Source organism: Carassius carassius, chromosome 18 (assembly GCF_963082965.1).
Source record: "Carassius carassius chromosome 18, fCarCar2.1, whole genome shotgun sequence".
Classification (NCBI taxonomy): domain Eukaryota; kingdom Metazoa; phylum Chordata; class Actinopteri; order Cypriniformes; family Cyprinidae; genus Carassius; species Carassius carassius.
This window is the reverse complement of record NC_081772.1, coordinates 33,604,366-33,630,340: the sequence shown is the minus strand read 5'-3', so window position 1 is coordinate 33,630,340 and position 25,975 is coordinate 33,604,366. Positions and strand designations below refer to the sequence as shown.

The following is a 25,975-nucleotide window of genomic DNA, read 5'->3' as shown; positions in this document are numbered from 1 at the left end:
GGCTCTTCAGAAGGTTCCTCAGGTGTGAAGTGAAGAACCCTAAAGGAACCTCCAGCAGAGTTGTTATTGTGTTCTGGTAAATAGCATGCAATGTAATAATTTCCTCAGAGTTGCGGGTTAGTTGTGTCATATCAGTCGCTGGATTAATACATCAGCAGCAACCATACATAATCGGATTTATAAAATAAAAAACTATTATAATAGTAAGAAAAATTATAATAAATAAATGAATAACAACCTTAACGTTCGCATTTTGTCCACACTAAAGAGAGGCTGCGCATTCTGCTCCTGATATTGTGAGTATAAATAGCCTCGTGTTTATCAGAGAAACAGCGAGGGCTGCAGCGGTCCCGTGCTCGTGCTCGTGCTCGTGAGTTGATGAGTCCCTCAGCACGCGCTCGGTCAGTCTGCCGCAGTGTCGAGAGGAAATGTGATAAACGACGGTAAAGCTGCGCGGTTAAACGACATCGATGGACGAACGCGACTCGACGGGACACACCGAAGGTAAGATGTGACAGCTGGGTGATTATGTTAGCGATGGGACTTTATATTCTGCCAAACACACAGTTTACTTTGATTTACTGATGCTGAAGAACTGGTTTGTGCAGCAGTGTGTCGAGTCATGAGCAGAAGAGTGAGTCTGAATCACGTCTATCACACTGAGACTGATTCACTGAGTGACAGCAGCAGATTCAACACGATCTTCTGATAGCTCCGCTGGTATTACAGTTTTTCTCAGTCACTTTGGTGCATTTCTCAAATCAGAAATGAAATTCTCAAAACTACTTGTACAACCTCCAGATCATCTAGTCATTTATACACATCATAAAACCAGTTTCTCATTCTTTTGAACAAGTTGCGATTGCTTTTGTACATTCATGCAAATGATTATACACATTTATCTGCAGTTTCCTACATTATCAGTTGCTAATGTCATGTTGCTAAAAAATTATTATATAGTTTTCTGTGCAATAGTCTTACCCCTCAAAACATCTAGTCTTTAGTTCATTGTATACGTCATTAAATGCAAAATGGTTAATCTAGTTGTCACAAACTGCCAAGCACACTTTTTATTTTTACACATTATTATTAGACTTTTTGTCAATTTGGCATGAATTGTGCAAGTGAATCTTGACTAATGAAGAGAATGTAGATGATAAACCAATGATAAACCATTTCTCTGAAACAGCTCAAAGGTTCATCTCATGAGTCTTCAGTTGGAAAGCTTATACTGTACAGACAGAGGACAACACAAGAGTTACACATTCTGACAATTAAATTATTAACATCTTTGTGCCCATATTTCCTTTTCTATATCACAAAAACATTGTAAAGGATTTATTTAATTATTTATTATTATTATTATTTTGGTCAGACCACTAGTAAAAGTGTAACTGGGAATTCTATCCAGTCTCTTTCAATCAATATCCCACATACAGTAATGTGTAAATGTTTATTTCTGAAATGGATATATGGCGTACATAAGCATATGGCATACTGTTCAATACAGTAGTTTACATCAGAACATACATCAGTTATATTGACAACATGACTAAGCAATTTGACTGTCTTATCCGTAAACTATGACACAAGGACTTCTTGTCATTCTGATGGCACTGACATGTTCATTGACACAGATATTTATTTTTGAGAGATGAACTAATGATTTTGAGCAAGAGACTGGCTTTTGCAGGTAATCCATGGTGTTTTGCTCTTTGTACGAGTTGTTTTGAGAAATGCACTTACTGTTTTGCAAATCTCAAGGATGATTCGAGAAATGTACCAAAGCGACTGAGAAAAACTGTAACCGGCTCCATTTCAGCTTTTATGAGTCAAAGTTGAACTTTCAACTATTGTCACACTTTATGACCGTTTAAAATGTTTAGTAAAAAAAAAAAAAAAAAAAACACAGCTGATGGAAGATGAAGTCTAGTTTATACATTCAGGAATTTTTTCACGTAAACTCTTTTAACAGAATAAGGCTTGAACCCATGGAGCTGGTTTGCGTCTGCTACTTAAAACCGCAAAGTAGAAAAAATATAAAAATATATATATTTTTAAATTTGTTTCTACTTTCTTGAGTATAATTAAATTGTGGTACTTTTACTTGAGTAGAATAAATCCAAAGTATTCAACTTTGCTACAATAATTTTTCACAAAAAAAAAAAAAAAATATATATATATATATATATATTCGGACAAAGATGGAGAAACAGCGAGTCTGCGTTTGACAGGCACTTTTTGAACTGCTTGGGTGGAGCCCTGCGCTTCAGCCAATAACAGACAGGCCTGACTCGGGTAAAAACCAATCAAAACTCACAGTTCAGCTGCGGGGGCGGGGCGTTCAAACCGCGCTATGCTTCGACTGTCAAACACCTGCTTCGTTGTTTTGAATCCGCATCCGAAAGTCTATCAATGACCAGATGAATTATTCATATCAGCGCATGTTTAATTCATACTCGATGCTTGAGGGTGCTCTCGTGCTGAGAAGGAGAAGAAATAACTCACACAGGAGAAATCCCGCAGGAAATCCCTAATTTGGACAAAGACATATCCATTTAAAACACATAAGAAAAAAAAAGCCTGTCAATTTCTCCTCCCCTATTTTCTGAAATGATGTCTAGCCTCTGTGGGTTCAGACACAAACCAGATCACAACTATCAATTGATACAACTGCTCAAAATGATAAGTAACTGTTGCATTACTCTTAGTATGGAAACAGACAAACAATCTTCCATGTTTACTGTAAAGCATGAACGTTTCAAGATAACGAGATTCATTGTCACCAATTAGCGCGGAGCATGAACCAATTAGACTACAATATCCATGGATGTAGCCTAATATTTGATCATAATGCTTCATCAGACACCGTGTCTATGGCCCCAAATACTGTACCACCTTTTCAGACTATTTACAGTATTGACAGTACTGCACTGTATAGATGCAGGCCCTTGTAATTGCTTGTCCAATTCTGCCAGCTCATTACTGATGATTGAGTGCACATTGTGGAATGAGTATATAGTGAAGAGTTGATTGGGATCCAATTGCAAGAGCATAGTGATACGTAACATAGAGCCAGCAGGTGATCCAGGTCACAATGGAGGTCAAGCAGTGGTGGGAGGAAGACGTGGAAGACATGTTGGTCAAAGGAATGGTAGAGGACAGGCACCACTTCTGAGAGGTGGTCATGGGCCTCGTTTGAGAGGTGTGGGGGAACGTGGTAGAGGACAGGCACCACTTCTGAGAGGTGGTCGTGGGCCTCGTTTGAGAGGTGTGGGGGAACATGGTAGAGGACAGGCACCACTTCTGAGAGGTGGTCGTGGGCCTCGTTTGAGAGGTGTGGGGGAACGTGGTAGAGGACAGGCACCACTTCTGAGAGGTGGTCGTGGGCCTCGTTTGAGAGGTGTGGGGGAACGTGGTAGAGAACAGGCACCACTTCTGAGAGGTGGTCGTGGGCCTCGTTTGAGAGGTGTGGGGGAACGTGGTAGAGAACAGGCACCACTTCTGAGAGGTGGTCGTGGGCCTCGTTTGAGAGGTGTGGGGGAACATGGTAGAGGACAGGCACCACTTCTGAGAGGTGGTCGTGGGCCTCATTTGAGAGGTGTGGGGGAACGTGGTAGAGGACAGGCACCACTTCTGAGAGGTGGTCGTGGGCCTCGTTTGAGAGGTGTGGGGGAACGTGGTAGAGAACAGGCACCACTTCTGAGAGGTGGTAGTGGGCCTCGTTTGAGAGGTGTGGGGGAACGTGGTAGAGGACAGGCACCACTTCTGAGAGGTGGTCGTGGGCCTCGTTTGAGAGGTGTGGGGGAACATGGTAGAGGACAGGCACCACTTCTGAGAGGTGGTCGTGGGCCTCGTTTGAGAGGTGTGGGGGAACGTGGTAGAGGACAGGCACCACTTCTGAGAGGTGGTAGTGGGCCTCGTTTGAGAGGTGTGGGGGAACATGGTAGAGGACAGGCACCACTTCTGAGAGGTGGTAGTGGGCCTCGTTTGAGAGGTGTGGGGGAACGTGGTAGAGGACAGGCACCACTTCTGAGAGGTGGTCGTGGGCCTCGTTTGAGAGGTGTGGGGGAACGTGGTAGAGGACCAGGCCACGGACCAAGACAGCGGCAGCAACAGCCTGCAATGACATCACAGCAGACCAGTGTCAGGCCTGGATATGCCATGCCCGAAGGTTTTTTCCAAGATGTTTGGCTAATGAAAACATCCATTGTGGTTTAGATGAGAACCTGTGGCCAAATCCACAATACATTGATGACAATGTAGAAGTACGTACAGTAATCACTCTTTGTTTCTTACAATACAAGCAAGCAAGTTGAGGAACACCGCATTTGATGTTTTACAGTACTGTCTTTTCTTTTCTATTTCATGGCTAATTATTTTTGCTTTGATTCAAATAAACCTGTGGTGTGATTGTTCTGTAGTGTTTTTTGCATCAATATATTACAAACTTTGTTCAATGATTCCACTGTGTCTGTAGTATTCTCTCTACTACTGCAGTACTTTTACAGAGATGTATTTACTGTACATGTAGTACCATAATGAAACCTGTAACACTTATTTTGTTCTACAATATTTACAGTTTTTTACAGACGCTAGGACACATTTCTCAATACTTAGGTCACTTTTGCAAAACTCTTCACACAGTTCTCCTAACCAACTTTCAGCTTGGCAAAGCAGTTCATTTCACATTCATCAGCACTACAACTACCAAAACACTTTCTTCAGGTCTCAGATCAGCTCATTCTTCCAGAACACTAGCAAAGGTCCACAGCCGACAGACACAGTTTGTCACCCACAAAACAATGACCTAAAAAACACTAACAACATGTAGCATTATACAATGATTTCTTGTGTAAAACAAGGACACATCTCTGTTTATAATTCACTGCAATATATGTTACTGGAATGAATCAGACATGATGCAGAATCCGTCAATATTTTATGTTGTTTATTTATTTTTTGGAGTAATTCCAAAATAGAAGAAATTGTATACACATCATCCACTGTTACAGATACAATAGTAATGCTAATCTACTAGTTGTCCAATTGTTGTAATAGTATTTAATTTTAAGATTTAAAATATATTTCATTCAAATATTACTGTAGAAATGTAGCAAATTGCTGTCTTACTCAGTTTTTTATTATGTTGTTTTGAACATAAGTTTAACAGTTTTGAAAACAGTATGTAAGCATGTGTAAACTGGCCCATACGTACAAAGAGTTTTGGCAGTTGTTGTGTCTGAGTGAGAAAATAATTCATGAAATTTGAGCGATGTAGTCATTGAATGCATTTTGTGCCAAAGCAATGATAATCGATCCTCAGTTTAGCCCACATAGACTTCTGTTATGCTCACTGTGTGAAGAGTTTTGCAAAAGTGACATAAGTATTGGGAAATGTGTCCTAGCATCTGTAAAAAACTGTAATGATTGTACGAACAATGACGCAGTGAAACTATCGGTTGCTTGTGTGTGGGTGATCTATAGTTATGTTTCAATGGTATTTCACAGTAAAATTGTGTTTTGAACCAATGATTGTGCAAGTGCAAGATTTAAAGATGTGAATGCGCAAGGCAATGTTTTGAACATTAGACAGCCTGTGTTACAAGTGATAACCGTTTTGGGTTTTGTGTCTAGAGTTTTGAAAAATGACATCAAGGTTATGAATATAGTAGCAAAGTGACTGTAAAAAACTGTAAAATGCGCACAAAGGAATCAAAAAGAGGAAAGTAAATTTCAGTTTTATAACAAGTAGAGGATTCCTGACCTCAAGCATCCTGTTCCAGAATTGGAATAGATTTTGGATTCCCAAGCCTAGGTATGGCTTAAAATGTTCTTTTTATCTTACCGAACCTGTGCCTGGAGTCCACTATTGTTATTATTACAAACTACACTTTCAATGTGATTTTAACCCATTCAAGTTTAGAAGAATCGTGTCTGTTCTCTGTGCTGCACACATCCTTCTGTTAGTGTTCTGACCCATTCATTCATAGTATTCAGATAACAAGGAAATATATTGCAATAAGAGTTAGAAAAAATGTGAACAATATCTAAGATTTTTGTATTATTATTATTATTTACCTTATTGGCATCAAAATTAGGAATTGACAAGAATCAGAATCATTAAGATTGAATCGATGTCAAACTCACCCATACCCCACATTATTTATTACTGGCAACTTTCTGTTCACACTGTTTTAAACTTTTCCTGTTCTTTTAAACCCTTACTAACCCTTCTTTGCTTTTGCCCTTCTTAAAAACAAACACATCATCTTATTACTGGCTATAAAGCAGTATATCCTGGCACAGGGATCGGTACAGTAGTATGTCTGATTAAAGGTTTGAAACACGCAGCATTGTTCAGTGTGGTGATATCATTTCAACTGAAACAGGAAGAGAGGGCGGGGCATATCGAGCAGCCACGCCTCCTTTTGAAGTAGCCAATAGCATTTATATATGTCTGTTCGGGCCAGAGATGTTGAGCTCGGTGAAGCCGCATTTGACAGCCACAGTCTAATAGATGACCTCCTAGATTCAATATGAAACACTTAATAAAACAAAATCGTGGTCATAATCATGCTGAGGCTGTGTAGTTTATAAAGTGTTTCATATATGATCTGGACCAGAGCCAAAGCCCGGAAATAACGTGACACCAGGGACAAGTTCAAGCTCAAACCAGTGTGCGAATGAATTCTCAAGAGCAAGTATATTGTTTGCACATGTTTATTTACATTAAAGACAAAATAACTGACATAATAAGAGCACAAGTATAGATCTGGAACTTCTTTAAGTCTGTCTAAATATCATTTAGTAATCGATTCTTCTGGTCTGTATCCTTTCCTTAAGAAGGTGTGCTAAATACTGATTAATGTAACATATATATATATATATATGTGTGTTTTGCACTGTTTTTTTTCTGGGCTGAACACGGCCCAGACCTCATTTGCACTAATCTAAAGCATATTTAGACTGTGTGACTGGTTCCCCATCACCTACACTGTGCACTACGAGACATTCACAGTACAGGGAACACTACACTTTGAACAAGTGACCGATCTCAGTTCTTCAGAGTCCATCTGTAGAGCTTAGGATTCTAGAGAGCATTTGATTGGTCAGAAGATTGGATGAGAAGATGAAGTATGATGTGATATCAAAAAAATCATTGAGCAGTTGGGCAGAAGAGATGAACCGCAAGCCTTGAATGCTTATATCTTCCAAATGTGAATTGTGTCACTGTTTTGGAGATTTTATTATTGATGCTAACATTAATTTTGATTTCATGGGGACTATGAGACTAATATATGTTTTGCTCCACAATCACTATATTAGATTAGATTAGATTAGATTAGATTAGATTCAACTTTATTGTCATTATGCAGAGTACAAGTACAGAGCTAATGAAATGCAGTTAGCATCTAACCAGAAGTGCAAGAATATAGTGTTTTATATACATAAAAGTGCAGAGTAAGTGAAGCTATGATATACAGAATGTACAGTGGAGTTGCTATATACAATATTGATCAGAGTATATACAAAATATAAATATGAATGCAATGTAGGGATTGCATGTACATTATGAACAGAGCAATGAAGGATTATATATACATTATGAATAGCAGGAACGTGAGAACAGTGGTAATAAATACAGTTGGATTAGTGTGCAAAATTATTGTTGAACAATGTATTATATGCAAAAAAACCGTAGTGCAATGATATTTTTGTAGAAATAATTTACTGTGCTTGTACAGTAACAACTTTAGACAGTTTATAGTGTAATAGCTTTAACCATATGCAGTCTGTGCAAAAATAGGAATAGTGCAAATAATGTATGTAAAGTACTGTGACCAGTGCAGTAAAAGAGCAGGTGCAGGTTAGATTGGTGATGTGGCGTTCAGAAGTGTCACAGCCTCGGGGAAGAAGCTCTTCCTGAGTCTACTAGTGCGAGAGCGTCGCTTCTGTAACGCCTGCCAGATGGAAGGAGGGTGAAGAGTCCATGGTTAGGATGAGAGGCATCCTTGATGATGTTTCTTGCCCTGCCCAGACAGCGCTTCTGATAAATGTTCTCGATGGAAGTTAACTGGGTGCCGGTGATCCGTTGAGCAGTGTTCACCACCCGCTGGAGTGCTTTGCGGTCAGATGCAGAGCAATTTCTGTACCATACTGAGATGCAGTTTGTGAGTATGCTCTCAATGGTACAGCGGTAGAATTCAGCAAGGATGCTGGGACTGAGGTGAACTTTCTTAAGGCACCGTAAGAAGTAAAGGTGCTGATGTGCCTTTTTGACCAGGGTGGAGGTGTTTCGGGACCAGGTGAGGTCATCTGAGATGTGGATGCCGAGGAACTTGAAACTCGACACACCCTCCACTACAGCTCCGTTGATGTAGATGGGTGTGTGTGCATGATTCCTAGTCCGCCTGAAGTCCACAATCATCTCCTTAGTCTTCTGGGTGTTTAGTTCCAGGTTGTTGGTGGCACACCACACAGCCAGGTGCTGCACCTCATCCCTGTAGGCTAATTCATCATCATCATCCTAGACCAGACCTACCACCGTGGTGTCATCTGCAAATTTGATTATGGTGTTGGAGCCATAAACAGGAACACAGTCATGGGTGAATAGGGAGTACAGGAGAGGGCTAAGTGCGCAGCCTTGGGGCACTCCAGTGTTCAGGGTGATGATGGAGGAGGAGAGGTTATCTAACTTAACAGACTGAGGTCTGTTAGTCAGAAAATCTAGAATCCAGTTGCAGATGGGTGTGCTGATTCCAAGATGGCTGAGCTTGGAGATCAGCTTGGAGGGGATTACCATATTGAATGCAGAATTGAAATCTATGAACAGCAATCTCACATGTGTGTTCTGACTGTCCAGGTGGGTGAGGGCAGAGTGAAGTGCCGTTGAGATGGCATCCTCTGTTGACCTATTGTTGCGATAGGCAAATTGGAATGGGTCTAATGTAGCAGGGAGACAGGATTTTAAGTGGGATGCAATCAGTTTCTCAAAGCACTTGGCAATGATGGGGGTGAGTGCAACAGGACGGAAGTCGTTAGGGACCGAGGCAGTGGAGTGCTTCGGTACAGGCACGATGGTGGAGGTTTTGAAGCAATGGGGACCGTTGTTTGGGCCAGGGACAGATTGAAAATGTCCGTGAAGACCTCAGCCAGCTGCTCCGCACAGGCTTTAAGCACACGACCAGGTATTCCGTCAGGGCCAGCTGCTGTCCATCCATTCACTTTACGCATAGTGGAGTAAACATCTGAGGTGGAGAGTGTGAGAGGCAGTTCACTGGGTTGATGCTCAGCTTTGAGTGAGATCTCCTTATTATTTTGATCAAAACGAGCATAAAAGTTATTGAGCTTGTCTGGGAGGGAGGCAGAGCTGGAGGGGGGCACGGAGTTAGGTGGTTTGTAATCTGTGATAGATTGTATGCCTTGCCACATACGCCGGGGGTCTGAAGAATTGAAGTGTTCTTCAATCCTCTGTTTATGTTTGAGTTTGGCCTGGCAGATACCCTTCCTCAGGTTGGCTCTGGCTGAGCTGTAAGCCTCGAAAGGTCCGGGTGCTAACCTGGCCTGCCTGCAGTCCAGATCTTTCACCTATAGAGAACATTTGGCGCATCATTAAACGAAAAATACGTCAAAGACGACCACGAACTCTTCAGCAGCTGGAAATCTATATAAGGCAAGAATGGGACCAAATTCCAACAGCAAAACTCCAGCAACTCATAGCCTCAATGCCCAGACGTCTTCAAACTGTTTTGAAAAGAAAAGGAGATGCTACACCATGGTAAACATGCCCCGTCCCAACTATTTTGAGACCTGTAGCAGAAATCAAAATTGAAATGAGCTCATTTTGTGCATAAAATTGTAAACTTTCTCAGTTTAAACATTTGCTATGTTATCTATGTTCTATTGTGAATAAAATATTGGCTCATGTGATTTGAAAGTCTTTTAGTTTTCATTTTATTAAAATGTAAAAAACGTCCCAACTTTTCCGGAATTCGGGTTGTACAAATAGAACAATAATACTCAAGTACTTTGTAATGCAGTAACTTGAGTAGTTTTTCAGCAAACTACTTTTTTACTCATGCTTGAGTCATATGATTTTTCAGTACTTTTACTAGTACTCAAGTCAAACTAGATCATACACTGCACAGATCGACAGAACTAAATGTTTGGATTGTTAGGAATTGCATTGTTATTGTTATAATTTGTCTTCTAAAATAGCCCACAACATTTAAATACCAATAGATAGATTTATTGGTATGTTTAATCATGTTTAATCAACTAAGTCAAAGCCTTTCGTGAAAATCTATCTGTGGTGGTGAGTTGTGATACTGTGGCAGGCCACCACACATAAATAAATGAATGAGAAACACTGTTCTGTACAGCACAGTCTTACTAATTTATGAATTTCAAAGTATTCCTGAAGTGCACAATGCTCACCTGATTTCATAGCCATTCAGCTAAACACATGGATCCCATTACATCCCAGACTCCCTGGATCTCCGATAGTGAGGTGATCTCTGATCATGTTGAAGTGCTCGGGTTATTCCCAGGAGTGGTCTTCACTGTGCTTCATTCCTTCTCTTGACCCAGGAGTGACCTCAGCTTCACTCTCAGAAGAGCTGCGTCCCACACGCAGGACACACCTTGAGCATCAGATTCTGACACATAATGCACTTCTCCATTCAAAGTGCTACTTACTCATTGTTTTATAGTGTTCTAGACACGCATGACCGTTGCGCTTGTATCTCGTGTCTTTTGCAGCATCTTGCACATGATTTTTGCGATTCCCAGTCAGCCGACCAATCAGAAGACCCCGGGGGCGGGGCAAGATTTGCCAACTTTTGTTTACAGTAGCAAGTTGGCATGGTAACTATTTTATTTGACAGCAGCATGGCGAAGTTTAACAACTATTCCTGAGCACTGCCTCTCTCACATTTTTAGATTTGCATTTCAGTCACCCTTAACAGTACCAGTTACTGTTGAATCTGGAGAAGGTTCCTCAAGATGCTGATAAATTTATACCTGTGGGCAGTGCTTGCAGGAGGCAGGGTTACTGTTGTTTTGAAACGAGCTTCCTCTGGTAGTTCCTTCCTCTGACAGTCACATCCTTCTCTGGAAGCACCTGGACGAAGGACAGCACAGGTGCACCGAGCCCAAACTGAAATACACTCCTCTTCCTTCACCAGGACGCTCTCCGTACCACCGGACAGAGAACAGACAGTGAAGACAGTCACAAACATCATTTAAATCCTAACATTACAGAGTGAGTTACTAAAAGGACAGACATGAAAAACTGCAACAGATAAACAAGGCAGAAAATGTAAAAAAAATCAATAAATGTAATAACCGTGCATGTGCAGTTACTGTGACATCACAGTGTTCTTGTGTAATTAAACAGGATTACTGTAATTCAGATAATCACAGTGATGCTGTACTGTAATTTCCTGCTTATGTTCACTGACAGTATGCCGTGTCATTTAACTAATCAACTGTGAAGTTACTGTACAGTGACTAGACAGCAGGGATATATTGTACGTTTTGTTACTTGTTTTTGCAGTGGGGGAATGTGATGTTTGTTTAATAGGAAGAAACATACTGTACTGTATGTCTTAAGGTTGAGGTTTTCTATCTAAGTAGCCCTTGGGCCTCAGAGGATCTGCTGGCTATAAATAAGGGCACATATGTCACTTTACTTCTGCCTGACATGAACTAATCTCCCTCTGAGCCAACGGAGACAGATCTCTTTCACTGCTTTCTGACAGAGCTCATCGTCATCTCTTTCTTACAGTATTATTACTTTATTTTTCCATCCTTCCCTGTTCCCCAGATCACCTTCAGACTGCACAGGCGTCTGCGCTGTGTAAGATCCTGACAGACAAGACTTTGATCTGACAGGACAAGATGTGATCGGGATTGAGTTTGTTTGACTCCAAATCCCTTGCCATATTTCATACTTCATTTGGATGCTGGTAAATCATGGATACCACCGTGACATGACATCAGAAGAGCATTCAGAACACCTGCTAGCTTTGAAGTAAAAAAGAAAAGCATGCGTTTGTACAGTGATATTTCACATGCATACACTACATAACACCATGATTTTAATTAAAATTAAAAATTAAAATATAAACTTTTAACTTGTCTCCATGTACAAAAACATGGACGTAGCTGTAAAGTTGGGCATTTTAACATGGGAAGTCTATGGGACTAACTCCCTTTTGCAGTAAGCCTCAAGCGGCCAGTCGACGAATTACAGTTTTAGTCACTTCCTTGTTGGCTTCACGAGAGAGAGAAAGCGGGAGGTTCAAGCTCGGTTCTAACACGCCCCACATGTCTACATCACTATGTGGGATGATTTCCATAACGCCACCCAAATGTTCACGCAAAGTAAGAAGGTGTAACTTTTATTCTCTCTGTTGTCGCTGGCACTAAGTCGTGGAGATGGTGTGTGTTTCATTGTGAAAGATACTTTGTTTGGTCTTCCAAAAGAGGACACAACTAGAAATCAGTGGTTAAGTTGTATTTACAACACTGTTCGAGAACAGTTCAAGCCAAATATTCAGATGTGTGCAGAGTTTCCTGTGAGAGTAGACTACAATGCCGGTGTCTGTTTCTATAAAGAGGGGCAGTTCCAGCTTTGCAAGGACAGTCTGGCGCTTCTGACTCACAGTAATGGGTTTATTAGTTTTGTCTCGTCGCTCCAGTAAACACGTCTTCACAGTATGGTGAGGGGCGTAACATTTCCCTCACACACTTGAGTTATTCAGCCAATCAGAGCACACCTCGCTTTTCAGAATGATGAGCTTTGTCAAAATCGACACGTTTCAGAAGGCGGGGCATAGAGGAGCAACAATAGTGTACAGTATGTGCAAACCTTAAACCACATAAACACATTTCATTACACCAATACACAAAATAATGTTCTTTTTAGCAACGTCATATGACCCCTTTAAAATTAGAGGCAACCACTGGATTTTAATCATTATCCAAACAAAGATGCTGCATACATGTTGCCAGAGCAGTTTTTGATCTAAATTAGATTGTATAATTCTGAAATCTGAAGCAAAACGAGAACAGTAGAGGTTGTGGACTATTAAGAAGGCCTGTAACTGTGAGGCAACAACTATTTCTAATATCTTACAGATAAATGATAAGTTCAAAATAGGCCTATAGCTACTTAAGGAAGAAGGTTCGAGACCATGTTTTTAAGAACTGGAGTGACAGCAGCAATCTTAAGCTTTGATGGTACAGCTCCAGAGGACATTGATGTATTAATGAAGTGAGTGATGGGTAGAGACAAAGCAGGCAAGTTACTCTTCATTAAAGAGGTAGGTGCAGGATCAAGAAGACTAGTAGAGGAATTAGACAGCCTGTTTATCTCATTCACATCTGTGGGGACAGTCGAGTCAAAACTACAGAAGATATGAGCATGGCATAGTGAGAGGAGTTCAGTCGTGGGAACAGAGGTATTGACGGGTATGAGATGTTTTACTCTGAAAACACCTCAGGAAAACATCACACTTTGATCAGAGCCCACTGAGTGAACTTTTTAATCGTACACTGTAAAAAAAAATACCAGCAGCTGTGGTTGCCAGAACTTTCCCGGGAAAAATACGGTAGTAGCATTTTAGGTTTTACATAACCATTTAAATTTACAGTGAAAAACCGTATGTTATTAACTGATACAATGTTAATATGCAATCCTTTGAGTTAACTCATTTTATTTGCAGAAACTGACTGCACTTAAGTTGGCATTTGTTTATTAACTAATATTTACAATGTTTAAGTAACGTGAGCACATTGGTGTTGGGAGCTATTTTGCTTAAGTCCATGAAGAAAAACCTACTGATTTAAGAAAAGCCATTAATAGCATCACTTCAACTCAAGTTTCTTGTAGATAACAGCAGCACACATTAATGTGTGATTGAGATCACTGAAGAGATTCACACTGTATCAGTAATCAGTCAACGCCTTTAAATAAAGCAACAAGCAGCATAACATCTGAACTGAGCTGTCTGTCCTTCACTTAAACACAGGATCTACTCTCCAGCACAATGGTGACCCAAAACACAACAGGAAGTTGGCTGTTAGGTTTTACAGTATTTTGCTGATTTTTTTCTTCTTGATTTTACGGTGGAATACTGGCAGCTGTGGTTGCAATAATCTACTGTTTTTTTTTTACAGTTTGCAATCATAAATTAAATTAACTGTATATTTCTGTTTAAAATGCATTTCACAGTGTGTGTTTTTTTTCTTCATCTCACACATTTAACCCTTTTTAATTCCAAAATCCTCCGGTTTAAAGAGCACATATGTGTCCACACTAAAGAGTGCTGAAGTGACACTGAAGCAGTGATGAAGTCAATCAGATAATTAAAGTTAGTTCACCCAAAAATGAAATTTATGTAATTAATAACTCACCCTCATGTCGTTCCAAACCTATAAGACCTCCGTTTATCTTCAGAGCATAGTTTAAGATATTTTAGATTTAGTGCGAGAGCTCTCAGTCCCTCCATTGAAGCTGTGTGTACGGTCTACTGTCCATGTCCAGAAAGGTAAGACAAACATCATCAAAATAGTCCATGTGACATCAGAGGCTCAGTTAGAATATTTTGAAGCATCGGAAATACATTTGTCAATGTCAATACCAGTAGAGCAAGCCAAATCCAGTGTATGGCCATGTACATGAGCTGGGAAATCAATGAACAATGAAGGACAGACATGAGCATGAACAGTATCAGTATCAACATGAACATTGAAATCCCTAGCATTAGCATAGCTGTAGATTGGGCAGAAGCACTTGTCAACAATTCACTCAAGTCTGAGAGAAATTGTATTTGTTTTAGGAGGACAATACACCAGTATTTCGAGCAGTGAAGAGTGACTATTGATTTTAAATGCCAAATATTTAAATTATGTCACCTCATGGAAAGGAGACGGCTCAATATGAAGACTCTGGCGAGAGACCACCGTCAGTCCCACATCCCTGCCTCAAACGATGATAAACTAACTCGTTGATGTAAATGTGTACAGGACGACTTCCATGTGCTTGATCTATGAGACCAGATGGAGTGGATGGAAGCAGACAAGGAGCAGTTAATGTTTAGGAATCGTTTTATGGCTATTTTTTGATTACTGCTCAGTATTGTATGGCACGGCTCGACTCGGCTCGGTTTGTGTTTTTAAACTGCAGTGTAGTACCGCTTTAGAGCGGACGGGATTATTACATGTCGTTATAGTTGTGCTGCCTCTACTGTTGCAATTCCTGAAAAACGTTCATTCTGTGTCGCCCCATCAAGCTCTCGCTGGATCCGCTCCTCTGCAGCAATGAGAGGAACGTCTGTACTTCCTCAACAGACACAAAACACATGTTAAAGAGTTTTAACTCATTGTTAAAAAAGGTGTGCTCGTTCAAAACAGTTGTGTTCGATCCTTCGCTGGCTGTGCTGATTTCAGTCTAGTGGTTCTGCTGTGTTTGTGTCACAAGTTCTTAACTGGTTATCAACCCTTGTGGTCTAACCTAGTTAACCGTAATATTCTGGTCAACCTCTAAATCTCACTACTTTCTCAATCTGACTTTCAGAATATAATACTGGAGATGATAAATACCAGATATCAGATCTTAGTGCATGTAAACATATCTGCTGACTTTGAGTGTGATAGAATTGTACCATGAAAGAACTCTTGCTCTTTAATTTTTCAGATGTTTTATTTTTTGGATGATTTTTGAAAGTGCACCTCCTCGTAGATGATTTGGTCACTTCAGTAGACTAAGAAATGCACAGCTATGACAACCCTCCACATTGTGGGTAAATCACTCATGACTAAATCTTCACTCTAATAATGTCTAATATTAGTCGATGGCTAATAAATTCTAAGATTTCTTCTCAGAACTTTTATTAATCTTCAGCACAGCGCGAGCCGGATCGGCGTGTCTCACGCGTTCAGCGCTTTTTAAGAGTGTAAGCTGACCGTAGTCATTCTCTTGTAGGTGTAATATGAGTGTTAGTGGACGGCTGGTGATCTCTGAGCAGGTGCAGATGAGGATCGTTAGCACAGAAGACTTTATCCTCACATGCTCTGAGGACAGTGTCTTACAGATCTCTTTTGATTTGTACTTTTTCTGCACACCAGGCTGTCTTCAGTACTATCCTGTGGCTGTAAGTCAACATGAAAGGCCGCAGGAGTTATTCTGCTCACGTCTGATGAGATTGAGCAGCAGTGAGGTTCTCTGAGAGGATGCACGCAGAAATCTGAGATTTGCCAGCGTCAGCTCATGCTGTATCTGAGAAAACTAGCAGTGAGGAGACCTGGGATTACACCTGGATAATCAGATAAGCTCAGCCCCAGGCTTTTCTGTGTTTAACCTACTTAATTACCATGTTGTGTTGTACTGATGCTGACTCCGCAGGAAGTCCCATCAAGAAACACTACAGTAACAAACGCTTGGTGATATAACTTAAACCATTACATCACAGTGTTTTCAAGCTCTGACACTGTTCTGTTTTGATCCAAAAATAAATAAATACTGTTCTTGCTGAAGTGGCTTCAAAGGTTGATCGTCAACGCAAGACATAATATACAGTAAAAAAGCTGGTAATGCTTTCCACACAAATTAACACAAGGAAAAACATATTTGATCATATAAATTTTTTTATGCACCACTATTACAATTAATATAATAAACAACAATAATTACCTTACTAAAACCTAAAATATGAACAATGTTGCGTGATGGCACAGTTGAGTTCAGTTCACTGAATAAAGTCTGATATAAAGAGGGTGCTTGCAGTGCTTATTATAGTTTATTACCTTTCTCTCCGGAGCACATGATTGTGATTAGAATAATATTTGTCTAAAATGATGCTGGTCTTCTACGTAGCTGTACTAGTTTAATTTCTCTCGTATCTCCCCACACCTGTTTTGTTCACATAAATTAATTAACACTCAATTCTATATTTAATGTCAATTTATTAGTTTATTTGGCAAGTTGTTTGGGTCCTGATCCCTTCGCCGGGTTCATTTTCCCATAGTAATTTTGGAGGAAATCTGTGCATGTGGAAGGCAGCCCTTGGATTTGAATGTGGATGCTGTTTTTCTCTTGTGTTTCCATGTTGGCAGCTAAATGAGTTTGGTTGCCTTCATTTTCATGCAAGATATCCTCGCGCAGCTGATTATCTTTGTCCAAGATTGAAAAATGCATGTGATTTGCAGAATGATGAGTAGCTGAATGCATCAGTGTGAGCAAGACTGCAGGTTTAGATGTGTTTGCTGAAGAGTGTGAGGAGAGCAGACGTGTCTCTGATCTGCCAGATCGTGTCACACTTTCTGTGTGGACACCAGTCACAGGAGACGCACACATCTTTATTCATGTCTCCCGAGGATGGCTATATATACACACCTTTCCAAGCAGAAAGAGGAGCTCAGTGAGGGCACAGACAATAATGATGCACATTTTTAATGTTTTGAATAATGCAAAAGTGAGTCGTTAACGAGGTCTAGAACTAAAGCGTGGCAAACAGGGAGGATGAAAATAACCAGACCAAGTGTGACAAGATTAAGGATTTACACTGAATGTGTTCACAGTGAAAGAAAAAACATTATTTATTTTTTTCTTTATACTTTGGTCATTGAAAGGTAAATGAACTGTACACCCTTTTAAACCTAATGATGAAAACCACATGGCTTAACTCAACCCTTTGGATTATGTGCACAGTTGTGGAATTAATACAAGTTAAAAATGTAAAAGTTGAAAAATATATAATATGTCATGATGAAGAATGTAATGAAATCATATACACTTTATTAGGTACACCTGTTCAAATTGCTTGGCAACACACATTGCTAATCAGCTAATCACATGGCAGCAGCTAAAATAAAAGAACTTGAAGAACAGTCTGGCTGCGTTTTCTTCTGTTATGGGCGTATTCAAGCCGCGCTTCAGTTTGAATCTGAATAACGCGTTCAGCGCAGGGCGTGGTCACATTAGATATACTGAAGGGAGACATGAAAAACAGACATCGCGTTGTTTTCATATGGATTACTATCACAGAATATCTGTTTTCGGCGGCACTTGTTTAGTTTAAAAGTAGACATGTCAAGCTTTTATAGATATCTCTCTCATGTCTCTTCGTTGAGTATTCACGGAGTTACAGTTCATTTTAATGACATGTTTGTAAATGAAGATCAGCGCAGACAAAGGCTGCAGACAGCACACCTTGTTTGTTATCTTTATTTTATAAGTGCACAAAGTTTTGTTGTTATTATGTCTGTATCCAAAAAAAAGTAGACCCTTTACAGATTCGATTGATGTATTATCTGTACGATTAAAACTGAAAGTGTAATTTAAGTTCTTTTCGGGGTTATCAGGAGAAAGTCACTCAAAACACGTATCCGCGTTAATCGACTCCAGAGTTAAGAGACTTTGAACCAGGGACGTAGCCATCTTTTCAGAAGTTAGGGGGACAGATTTTATATATATATTTTATAACATTTCTGTAATCTATATAGCCTACCAATCAACAGTTTTTGAACTGTAAGATATTTTGTTTTTAAAGAAGTCTCTTCTGCTCACCAAGCCTGCATTTATTTGATCCAAAGTATACAGCAAAAACCGTAATATTGTGAAATATTTTTATATTTAAAAATTTTTTTTCCCTATTTGAATATATTTTAAAATGTTGTTTATTCGTGTGATCAAAGCTGTATTTTCAGCATCATTCCTCCAGTCTTCAGTGTCACATCCTTCAGAAATCATTCTAATATGCTGATTTTCTGATTATCAATATTTAAAACATGTTTTTTTTCAGTATTCTTTGATGAATATAAGGATCCAAAGATCAGCATTTATGTGAAATAAAAAGCTTTTGCAACATAATATATCATTCAAAAACTTAAGGCCCTTTCGCACCGGATGCGTAACGAAAAAGCGAAACGAAAAAGCGAATAGTTCGCGTCAAAACCATTCACATCAGCCGCGACGCGAATTTGCGATGTCTGTGACGTTCAGAGAGCTTCAACATTCCAAAACTTTCGCGCCGAAAGTTGAGAAAATGGACACTTCAACATCATCATCCAGTGAAGACGAGCTTTTCATTTTCTTTAAAAGACAGAAAAGAAGGTTTTGGGTGCACCCAGTCCTAAAGAACAGAGAGTCTGAAGGGGAGTATGCCAATCTTGTACAGGAGCTAAAACTTTATCATGGCCGGTTCCGCACTTACTTTCGGATGTCTGTGGGACAATTCGAGGAGCTCCTTCAGATAGTGGCACCGCATCTGACGAGACAAACCACAAACTTCAGGGAACCAATTGATCCGGAGCAGCGTCTGGCAGTCTTTTTTGCTGTGACGTCACCTTTGTTTCCTTGTATGTGATTGGCTGAAGCCTTTTTGTCACCTCAAAAGTAAAAAAAAATAGACATCGAAGCGAAAAAAATAAAAGTCGTTTTTTCGCCTCAGCACATTCGCGTTCGGTGTGAAAGCACTCATTACACAAACAGCTGATCAAAAAATAAAACCATTGCGCGAATTATTCATGCGTCAAAATAGCGTCCAGTGTGAAAGGACCTTTAGAGTCAATATAATTTTTGTTTTTTGGAAAATAAATAAAAGAAATGAACACTTATATTTAGCAAGGGCTCTTTTGTGGGTTTGAGTCTCAGGCCAGCAACACCACTGCTCCCCGGGCACCATACTTGGCTGTATGTCACTTCACTTCACTTTAAATTGATCAAAAGTGATGATAAAGCAATAATTTTTCAAAAGATATATATTTCAAAATAAATGCTGTTCTTCTGAACTTTCTGTTGATCAAAGAAACCTGAAAAACAATCTACTCCGCTGGTTTCAACATTATCATAATGTGTTTTTTTTTTAAAAAGCAAATCAGAATATCAGAATTATTTCTGAAGGATCGTGTGACTGGAGTAATGATACTGGAGTAATGATACTAAAAATTCAGCTCTGAAATCTCAAATAGAAAACAGTTAATTTAAATAGGTTAGTAAAAATATTTCACAATTTTTCTGTTTTGCTTTACTTTGGATCAAATAAATGCAGGCTTGGTGAACAGAAGAGACTTATTTAAAAACATTAACAAACTTAATGTTCAAAAACTGTTGACTGGTAGTGGATACTATAGGCAACTTTAATTTTTCTCACATTTTAAGCTTTTAAATGGCTTAGAAATCTATAACTGCTGGACAATAACAAATAATAATGATATACTACAAACAAATGTTTTTATCACATAAGGCAGAATAGTTTATATTCTGTAATAAATGCTATGTCAATTGGTACTGCATTGTTCTTACTTTATTTATCACCTGCTGGAGATTACTTGAAAAACCATATATTTTTGCAATCGTATGTTTAATGTCTTCGTGTTTGCAAAAGTTTCTGGGCTTTTTTTCTGTGTAAAAACTGTTTTCATACAGTGGTAGCTGGACGCTTTTGCCCATATTAGGAATTTCTTGAAATTACTTTCTGCGCGAGAGCGCCCTCCGGCTTCGAGGATGAATGAGAAACACACACTGCAGGAGAGTTCAGCGCTCTGTGATGTTCATCTCGCTGTATTCTGGGTCCGAATTAAATATTAAATCATATGCAGACTATCCCGTCTCTTTGAGTTTAAATCTATATTTATTCACACCAGCTTTTGAAAACCTCTATGAGAACAAACTTGACCGAAAAAGTGCGGGGGACGAATTTCCATGATTTTAAAAGTGGGGGGGACACGTCCCCCGTGTCCCCCGCGTAATCTTATTATTATTATTATTAACCTTTATTTAACTAGGAAAGTCACATTGAGGTTAAAACCTCTTTTACAAGTGAGACCTAGTCAAGACAGGGTCAGATAGCAGGATTAAACCGATAACAAACCACAGACAAAACCAACATCATCAATAAATACAACAAAGAATACAGCAGCATAAACAATTTGGTATTACCTAATACCCTATATAATACAGTTCAAAGAAACAACATTAATAAAATCATATTAATAATAAATTTAAGTGGAAGTGGGATTATCAAAACATCTGCACTTAGCAATGACCAATTCTTTTATTCTATGTTTAAAATCACCTAAAGAGATGAGGGATTGTAGTTTAAGTTTATTCTGCACTTCATTCCAGGACCAGGGGCCATAATAGAACAGGCTTAGCTTTCCAACCTCTGTTTCTAATAGCCAACACTTTAAACTGTAACCAGTTATATGACCTGAGGAGCTTTGAAATAATAAAAATTTCCTATATAAATATTTTGGAAGTTTTCCTAAAATAACTTTGTAAATTAAAATATACCAATGTTCGAGCCTGCGCAAATGCAGAGATGACCATCCTACCAAACTGTAAAGTAAACAATGATGTGTCCTAAAACTAGAATTTGTGATGAATCTGAGAGCAGAGTGATAAAGGGGGTCAAGTTTGGACAAGGTGGACAGAGAGGCAAATCTGTAAATAGTATCCCCATAATCAATCTGTGACAGAAAAAGGCTAACAACTAAACGTTTTCTTGAAGCCAAGGAAAAACAGGACTTTAGTCTATACAGAAAACCCAATGTGAATTTTAATTTCTTTGCAAGAAAATCAACATGATATTTAAAGTTAAGATTTTTATCCATCCAAAATCCCAGATATTTGTAATTATCTACAGACTGGATGCAAATTCCATCTAGTGACTTGATGGAGAAAGATGGTAGCTTTGTTCGCCCAGTTTGAAAAACCATAACTTTAGTTTTATGCAGATTTAACAACAGCTTCAAATCTAGTAGGGCATGTTGCAGGGTATGGAAATCTGCCTGTAGATTTGAAAAAGCTAATTTAGCTGTGGAGGCACAGGAATACAGAATTGTATCATCTGCATAAAGGTGATATTTACAAAAATTAAGATTATCACAAACATTATTAATATAAACTAGGAAAAGCAAGCGACCCAAAACAGAACCCTGTGGAACACCCTTAGTTACAAGGACTGGGTTTGACAAATCATTGCCATATTTGAGCATTTGCGAACTATTGGTCAAATAGCTATGGAACCATTTGACCGCGTTACATCCAATGCCAGCTCTCAGCAGGGTATTAAGCAATAATGGATGGTCCACAGTATCAAACGCCTTTGTGAGGTCTATGAACAGAGAAACACAGCTAAGTTTACTGTCCATGGCCTCTTTGATGTCATCCATGACTTTTAAAGTGGCGGATATTGTACTGTGCCCCGACCGGAACCCGGATTGCATTTCATTTAAAATATTATGTGAGTGCAAATATGATTTAAGTTGGGTAGCAACTAAAGATTCCAATATTTTAGAAAGAACAGGAAGATTAGAGATGGGTCTAAAATTATTCATGTCAAATTGATCAACAGACTTGAATAGGGGAGTAATGTAAGCTTGCTTCCAGATAGCTGGGATCTGATTAAAACTTAATGACGTATTAAAAATATGAGTAATAGGCTCAGCTATAACCGGTGCAGCCACCTTTAACAAAAAGGGATCCAGACCATCAGGTCCAGGCGCCTTTTCAGGATCTATAGAATTTAATAATTTCATAACATCTTGAACTTGTAGGGCTTCAAAATCAAATAACAAATCATAGATAGAAAATGTACTAGGTGGCAAAAAATGTGTTGAAGCATCACTTGAAATTGATGGAAACTGCTGATCAAATAGATGACCTGCCTTCTCAAAGTGTGCATTAAAGGCATTTAAAATGTCACTTTTATCTGTGATGGTTACATTTCCAATGATCAATTTCTGGGGAAAGTCTGAAACTTTTTTGTTCTGCAATAATTTAATTGTTTTCCAGAATTTAAAACAATTGTTAAAGTTATCAGTAGTTGCATTAAGATAATAATTTGATTTAGAGGCCCGAATAGCTAAGGTACATTTATTTCTCAAAATTCTAAAACGTTGCCAATCAACATTACTGCTGGACCTCCTTGCAAGGGACCACTGTTTATTTCTTATTTGAATTAACTGGGCTAGTTCTTGAGAAAACCAAGGATTGTCCCTATTCTTTATTCTATGTTTTTTGAAAGGAGCGTGTTTATTGGCAATTAATAGAAACTGTTGCTGAAAAGCTTCATCAACAGTAGGAATCAATGCAACATGATCCCAATTCAGTCTTGCCAAGTCAGATAAAAATGCCAGCTCTGAAAAATGTTTAAAATAGCGTCTAGAAACAGTGAGACCCTTAAGTTTAGGTAATTTGGTGTTTCTAACACATCCTATTGCACAATGATCGCTTAGATCGTTTACAAACACACCTGTTGCTATATACTTATGAGCCCTGTTAGTGAGAATAACATCTAACAGAGTGTCACTATTAGGCTTAGATGGATTAAATCTGGTGGGGCTATCAATGAGTTGTACTAAATTTAGAGAATTACAAGCCAACTTAAAATTATCTGATTTGTCGCTGAGCCAATCCCAATTTAAATCACCAAATAAAATTATTTCAGAATTATTTAACTTGGACAACACTTCAGTTAAAGTTGATAGGGTCTCGTTAACAGCAGAGGGGGGCCTATAGCACCCAATAAGAGTAAATGGAGCATTTGCAAACCCAATATTTAAAGCAATAAGTTCAAACTGTCTTGGGATTGACTGGGAAAGTAAAACAGACACAGGAAATATTTTAGATACATAGATAGCTACGCCACCTGCACGCCCTTTTCGATCTATTCTGTAAACATTATAACCACCAACACAAATAACATCATCAGGGACAGACTGTTTAAGCCAAGTTTCAGAGATCACAACAATATCTGGATTAGCAGACATAAACCACGTTTTCAATAAATCCAGTTTAGGAAGTAAATTTCTAGCATTGATATGTAGAAACCCAATTCCATGCCTATTAGCAAATTCAGTAGGCGTGGAGAGATGATGTAAATTTACTGAATTAGGCAGGGGACCCGGGTTTACATTAACATTACCAGAGACAAATAAAAGCAATAGAATCAATGTTCGTGAAAGAGGCTTTTTAACATTAAAAGAAGATTTGTGATGGGAGGAAGTCCTTGGACAGCCATAAGAAATAACTGATTCGAACACCAGCAAGGCGTGTGGGAAGACAGACCTTACATGATCAATTATTAGTACATTGAGAAGTTGATCAGTGGTAAAGTTTGTCACGAATTGCCGACTTGATGGAAGATCATAGAATTCCATAGAGAATGAACATTGTATGTAACAATACTTGCATGACAGCGGCGTAGACGTGAGACAAACAAATAAGATCAGCACAATCGTGAATTTTAAAGTTATTTTTGAGAAAAAAATGTCACATCCAGCGTCCAAAGAGACTGAAGAAAGAAATACCGGCAGCAGAAGGGGAGAAGGAGGCGAAACAGTCACCTGAGATTTATATCTGAAGATAGGCATCAACCGCCTCACGCCCGGCGTAAAAATTGTTTGGCACACACAGCAACCTCGGATCAGAAGGCGCAGTCGCTCTGGCGGATCCTTTGAAACCCGAGAACGAAGTCCAACGATGGGCCAGCTCGAACGCAAGGAAGCAGGTCAAGCAGTCGGATGAAGGAAACCACCAACTTTTTGCTGATCGCATTCAGCCTCTGTGGCCACTGACAAAGAACCAGCATCAAAGCCGTTATACACGCAATTGCGCAGCCGGCTAACCCCTGGCCGATCCTTCAACTGGTGAAATTACTCCATAAAGCTGCCTGACTGCTAGACGTCAATAAAAACTACAATTCGCCATCTCTGTAGAACACCCACAGAACTTAGGAACATTTAAAACATTTAAAAGCTGCTTAACACTTGAGATAAGACCCAAGACAGGACTCCCAAAAAACAGAGATGCACATGAAACTGCTATCGTGCCGCCATCTTGAAAACATGAATCTACGCCCCTGCTTTGAACTAGGGCTGCGTGATTATGGTAAAAATGATAATCACGATTATTTTTGTCAATATTGTAATCACTTTTATTTAAAACGATTATGAGGGGGCCATATGACCAAAACTTTATATGAGTGATACATATCGAATATTATAGCGACCAGCCGAATTACAAACAAACAAAAAGTCCTTAAAAATATAGAAAATAATTAAACTGTCAGTAATAAAAAAGCAAAGGACAAAACAATAGAACAGATACAAATGAAACAGACTGTGCTTTAATGTTGTTGTTTTTTTTAATGCAAGTCTCAAGCAGTATGATTATTTCATTTATTCACTATACTATTTATAATTAATGTCTCATTTCAGTTTTAGTTTGGCTCTGGTTTTGTATTTGCAGTTTATATGAAAAGGTTAATGCTTTTGATTGTAACATTGTTGAGATTTATATGCTGATTGTTGATATCTCTCTTTGAGTGTTAATGAAAAAAAGAAAGAAGCTGTTTTTTAATCCTTATATTCTGGTTATGACATCACTGATCAATCTTATACTGTAAATCAAAAGAAAAAAGGCTGGGCGGTATGTCAAATATTAGTGATAATATTGATTTTGATGATGATGTAAAATTTGAAAATATCGTGAATATTGAACATTTCAAATTCAAGCATATTTTCCCAAAAGAATGCGCTGAACGTCCAGAAAACAGAACATGTTACTGCGGACTGCTCTACACGCCTCTACTACGTGAACTATCATGAGTGCGGTTGCCAGATATCAAGAGTTCAAATCTGTGAATCAGAGCTTCGCAGTTACAAAAAAACATTTTTCTTCCTGGTGTTTTGCTTATTTTACGCAATCTATCAACCATGAGCACACAAACGCTCGCTCCTCATTGCGAAAGCGCCGACGCTGATGATCTGAAACAAACACTAACAAGCTGGAGTTTAGCATCTAAATGAAAGCGTCATTCAGACGGTTGGTGTTCTGTCACCAGATCTCCACTGTATCGTTTGTGATTGTGGTCGCTGTATAAATGCACTAACTCAATCGCTGAAATCAACTTTATGAAATTAAACATCTATTTTAATTCATTTTATGCAGTAATAAACA

At 39.0% G+C, this 25,975-nt stretch overlaps 1 protein-coding gene across 1 annotated transcript in view; it reads left to right on the top strand.

The window, feature by feature from the left end:
* Positions 1-353: 353 nt before the first annotated feature.
* Positions 354-25,975, top strand: part of LOC132092823 (leucine-rich repeat and fibronectin type-III domain-containing protein 2-like) — a 117,446-nt gene continuing 91,824 nt past the window's right edge. Inside the window, exon 1 of the mRNA XM_059499254.1 lies at positions 354-504. The gene's annotated coding sequence lies outside the window, so the exon portion shown is untranslated. The remainder of the gene's footprint in view (positions 505-25,975) is intronic.